Source organism: Schistocerca gregaria, chromosome 10 (assembly GCF_023897955.1).
Source record: "Schistocerca gregaria isolate iqSchGreg1 chromosome 10, iqSchGreg1.2, whole genome shotgun sequence".
NCBI classification, from domain to species: domain Eukaryota; kingdom Metazoa; phylum Arthropoda; class Insecta; order Orthoptera; family Acrididae; genus Schistocerca; species Schistocerca gregaria.
The window spans coordinates 183,277,638-183,283,833 of NC_064929.1; positions in this window are offsets into that span (position 1 = coordinate 183,277,638).

Genomic DNA, 6,196 nt, shown 5'->3' on the forward strand with positions numbered 1-6,196 from the left:
ATTACCAAAGATACCTTGAACAACTGTATCTATTTATTTTCAAAATACATTCAGAGAATGAGATAAGTTAAATCCCTGATGGATGTAAGATGGTTGTGATTTCCCCTTAAAACACATCTTTGAGCCTCACAGCAAATTTCCCCATCTCATGGAATGACTTAGTACTTCATTCTGACATAGGGGCTCCAATAAATTGTGGTTTTCTACAAGGCCAACAAAATTTAGCAGCTCCATTTATTGTTATACATTTAGTTAAATAACCTCATGAACAAACAAAAATGTGGGAAGATAGCCATTCACTTGCAGATGTTTGAGGGGTGATGTGTTGTAACAGTCCAGGAAACTGAACTGTAGGGCAAAAACTAATACTGCACATCACTCATCAGTCATTTAAACATTCCTGCAATTCCTCATTTTTGTTTTCAACCTGGAACCTCTACAAGCATCAGCAGGTGATATTATTTATTGACTGTGAATTTTTGCTGAGTTGTTGAATGGAGAAGGCTTTTCTTCTGCGGATATAACAAGTGATGTTTCAGGAGTGAATGTGTAGTGTAGAAAGTTCTTCTGTTTGTTCAACCTATTAGTGTCAGTCCTACAGAAGTTGAAATATAAATCTATTGTCAAAGCAGCAACCCTCTTTAGTGCAGGATTTACATTTTTTGAAGGCTGAATATTCAGATGCTAATGAAGGTATGTCATTTGAAATTCACCAAGACTATAGCTGACAACTCTTAAAGCAAAGCTTCTAATATCACTGTGCCTTTTCTGCTTTCTATATCACAGTATCTATTTTGTATCAAATAAAACACATCAAGAGCCTCCAACATAATTTTTTATTGATTTACTCTTGGTATATAAATCACTTTGTATCTAAAATTGAAGGTCTTGCAGAAAATATGAAATTATATATAATGAGATAAACATATGTTTCTTGTTACTTTTAAAAGTCTGTTTTGTAGCTTGCAGTTCAGCAAATGTTTATGATAATATCTGTTGCTTGCAAGATTTATACACTGTGACATGTCTATTTAATTAGACCACCATAGAGCGTGAACCTTCACTACTTCCTCACCTGAAGTGTGAAGAGTATTTGAAAAAAATTGTATGTACAAGAAAACTGTCTAAAATAAAAATTGTGTAACTTATATAATCTGTACATTAGCACCATTTATTATCATGATAAATTTATTGTTTCATCATTGAATTGTGCACTGCCTGTGATATGTATCAACTGTTATGGTTTATATAATTTAAATGTGTTTAATGAGGATTTAGTTTATATGCTTGTTGGAAAAAGTGTTGTTAGATTTATTGTTACACAAAAAGACAGAATGACAGAGAAAATGAATGTTGCAAATGCTGATGACAAAGTTATTAAGTATTTAAGTTTAATTGTACTCACTTAACAACTGTTACCATAATTTGACTGAATCTCTCCTATGTAAATATTTGTTTATATATTACAACTAAATATAAATTTTAACATATTGTACGTCTTCTTTGCACTCCACGATGTATTACCCTGAGTAAAATATATAAAGGAAATGTTTTGAATTTTACTCGCTGTTCAGGCAAAGCAATAAAACAGTAAGTACTACAGACCTGCTATTATGAAATATTCATGTAGTGAAATATGATGCTTTCCAGCAAGTCCACAGTGTGATATCCCAAAAACACGGAATATTCAGTAGTAATCCCAATATTTATCTTGTTGATAATTGCAGTGGGTTACTGTAGTCATCAGGGAAACATTTCATTTCTTCATTTGCTGAGCAAACTAACAGCATTCCCAAATTGCAGAATTGCAGAATTTTCTTAGTTCAATGTGGCATTCATGTAGTGTAGGTAATTGGAAAACACAATAAACAAATTTTTTAACTTTTTTGAACCTAAATTTGATTTTAAAACAGCAAATTAATTATACAAAAGGTAGTTTTAAAGTAAAATAATTAAAGTATTTGAAAAGTTTTGAAGATAGGGATAATATATCTATTCTTAAATTTTTTCAGCATGCTCATCGAAATCTGCACTTTGATGCTGTGAAACTGTTTTGTCTCTTACTTTGGAGAACAGTGATGGTAATTCTGCAGCAGCATTGCATTTACACTTCACTATTTATAAGTTCATGGCCTGATAGTTCTCGTAATATTCCTTCTTCATCCTCACTACACAGAATGGCTTTGAAATGTACACATATCTAACTTATATCTGGTATGTGGACCTTACTTTTTTTTCTCTGCCAGGTCAAAAGTCCCTTTCACTAGGTAAGTAAATATGCCATAGTATGATGAAATAACACTTAGTATCATCAACAGATTAATACAAGAGCTATCTCATTTTTTTCTGGACAGTAATCTGAAAATAAAGTTTACAAGCAGGAAGCCACTTTACAGGACTCTATGGATTCTATTGTGTGGCCACATAACACATAAAGGAAGTGCCAATGTTGCATGTGTTAATTCTGAGAATGTATACAAAAATCTTCTAGAGATAAGAGATCGCTTCATTTAGTAGCTTTGGAGTGTAGAGTGCTTGTCCAGTGTCCAAATGTTACCAAATAGCAATTACACTCTACACTTCTTATTCCCAGTAGGAATCTTTTTAGTGTAAGCTTCAGTCCACTTTATTCTGATGATGTCTTACAGACAGGTATTATATATTTATTTTTTGAAGCAGTTCAATCACTCATTGAACGCTTGGTTGATTTTTAACAAAGCTGATTGAAATAAAATGGTTAAATCTCTATTAAAGACCTTGGAATATATGTCACGAGGGAGGATTGATGCCTCTCTTCACACATTACTTTCTATTTAATCATTACGTCTGTTCTACTGTGTTTATTACACCTTGTTAGGAATTTTATGGTGAGAAAAATGACCAGTATCTTTTTGGAACTTCCTTACATTACCCCTACCAGACACTAACACACTCTTGGCACTATTTTATGTGCGATGCCATGCTTGCCTTGCTCATAAAAGTGAGGTAATCCAAAGTTTTCCCAATCTCAGTTGCCAAGATCATCTTCATAATCACAATATATCTAATTTTCAGATAACCTGGCAGGCCTACTCTTCTTGCAGTGTAAAGTCTCAATTTTGAAATCATGAAAATGCAAAAAAAAAAAAGAGGTGATGCTCTTGAATTCACTGCTTTGTAATTTCACATTGTACTCAAGAAAGTACTATTTGATTAGTGCAGGAAACCTTTGGTAATGGTTATAATTATGAGTACATTCTTTCTATTAAATTAATCCAAATAAAAATAAATTTTTGTTATATCCATGTAACTTAAAAAAAGAAAAAGAATTGAAAAATCACTGTTTTAGTGATATGCATTGAATCATAACAGCACCAGTTGACAGTGTTCAGTGTGTAAGTGATACACACATAACCAGCAACTTTACTAGTGAGTAAGAATATGTTTTTTTGCTGTATATAGCTTACAAAGTATTCACCACTATTCATTTATCTTCTGAGAGTGGAAGTTTTCATATATTTTTCATTGGATTTTTGTTTCTTCCAAAACTGAATGTTGTATTTACATGATAATAAACTTCTTGCTTTCTAATGTGTCAATATTCTATCATTAATATGAATAACAATAAGATTATACTCATCTCATATTATAAAACTCTAAAATAATGTTGAGATAAACAGAGTATAAGATACTGGAGTGTAGTCGAATTAAGTCGGGTGATGGTGAGGGAATTACATTAGGAAATAAGACACTTAAAGTAGTTAAGGAGATTTGCTATTTGGGGAGCAAAATAACTGATGATGGTCGAAGTAGAGAGGATATAAAATGTAGACTGGCAATGACAAGGAAAGCGTTTCTGAAGAAAAGAAATTTGTTAACATCGAGTATAAATTTAAGTGTCAGGAAGTCGTTTCTGAAAGTATTAGTATGGAGTGTAGCCATGTATGGAAGTGAAACATGGACAGTAAATAGTTTGGACAGGAAGAGAATAGAAGCTTTCGAAATGTGGTGCTACAGAAGAATGCTGAAGATTAGATGGGTAGATCACATAACTAATGAGGAGGTATTGAATAGAATTGGGGAGAAGAGGAGTTTGTGGCACAACTTGACAAGAAGAAGGGACCGGTTGGTAGGACATGTTCTGAGGCATCAAGGGATCACAAATTTAGCATTGGAGGGCAGCGTGGAGGGTAAAAATCGTAGAGGGAGACCAAGAGATGAATACAGTAAGCAGATTCAGAAGGATGTAGGTTGCAGTAGGTACTGGGAGATGAAGAAACATGCACAGGATAGGGTAGCATGGAGAGCTGCATCAAACCAGTCTCAGGACTGAAGAACACAACAACAACAACAACAACAAGATACTGTCTACATTTTGATGATGCGGAGCTGAAAATAGATAGTTTAAAATATTATTCTGTTGGCAGCAACAAAGTTTACATTTCATCTTCTTTGAGTGTAATTAATTCTGTCTGGTAGAACAAAGTAGCACAGACTCAAAAATGAGTGGCTTTGTATAGAAGGCTGTAGGTGATGAGTGGTATATACAACTTACTACACACTTTAACAAGTGTTGACAGCGGCATGAACTGTCCAAATGCCCAGTAGCTCATTCATCCTAAATGTGTGAGAGAGCTCCCTCTGACAACAACCTCCATCAAGAGAAAAATGTTCCCAGTTGTGTGTGTTATACAAACAAAATTCTTTCACGTATTATAATTTAAAATGAAAAGGTGCATGCCAAAATTTAGTACATAATGTGAGCTGTTTTTAATGCTAAATGGAAGGAACTGTGTTCAGGGTTTTAATATGGGGTCATTAGTTACAGTGTGCAAGCTCTGAGTAGATAGCATATGGTCTGCAGTGCTTCAGAGAAAATGACGAGAGTGATGCCTGACCTTGCCAAGTGCCAAGTCTTGTTCCTAAATTGTGTAACTTCATTGACAAAAGAAACTAAATTATAGTGGGCTTATTTGAGACACTGCCAGTATCATCATCAGAACAGCTACCCAAAGTATAAGCATTTCCATGTCTAAAAAAGCATCTGAGACTAGAGATTGTTTTAAACTTCATAAAATCAACTATTCGTTTTATGTACAAATGATGCTAAGGAACTACAAACAGTTACTTGTCCATTACATTATGTTGTTCAACATCAATTTAATTCATAAATCCTAATGATATCCACAAGTTTTGTATTCCGATTTGACAAGTTTATTTTAATAGTATTATTAATTTCCTGACATGGAAATAATTGTTAAATTCCAGAAGTCCAGGCTTGAAATTAAAAACTCAGCCTCAGTAGTAACCAATTTGTTCTGCTTATCTTTGATCTCTATTTAGCATCCTTTGTAGTTGTCTTTGTATGTATTGTTAGTTAATAGACAAGTTGATATGACACAAAGAAAGTTGTGTGTGAATTCATACATAAATTATATTTCCTGTAACTTATTGTGGCAGTATTTGGTGCTCTGCATCTTGCAAGCCATGCACTGCAACACTCCTCAACAAATACTGTCTAGACAATACAGTGTCATGGTACACCAAATGATAAACATCAAAGACTGTAATGAATGTTTTAAGTTTTTGATTTGATAATCAAGTGGAATGGATTCTTTCATGAGAGACACATCTACAACTTATGAAGAGCAGGACTGTCTCTTTGAAAAACATTGGATTCTTGTAGAGCATTCAAAAACAGGGCCATGTACCAGCTTATAAAACTTTGCCTAATATGTAGTTTGTGGTCAAGAGATTAATTAAATGAAGACATGTCTCACTTTAAAAACATTTAGTCACATTCTCATTAGTTTAAATTGGAATTCATGCTATTTCCTGTAGAGTGTATATGTGTCACTGATATATACCAAGGTTTAACACAAACATGGAAACAGATGGAGCCAGTGTAGTTAAAATCTTGTCGTCCTCACTTAAAGAGATGACATACAAAGACTTCTGTTCTTTATGTGTAGTGAGATCTCCACAAGGATCGTAAGAGTTCACAGTAATACTGTGAGACAGTGTACTGTGTATTTGACAGTAAATGATGTCTAAACAAAGTGAATATTTCATAGTGGCATTCTGTCAGTTCCTTGCCATCTGGCTCATCTGTGCTGTAGTAACCAATGCACATAACAAGTGACACGAACGTGTCACTTACTGATTCAAGAACAATAAAAGATGAGAAAGAAAATGGTGGAAATGAAACATTGAGATG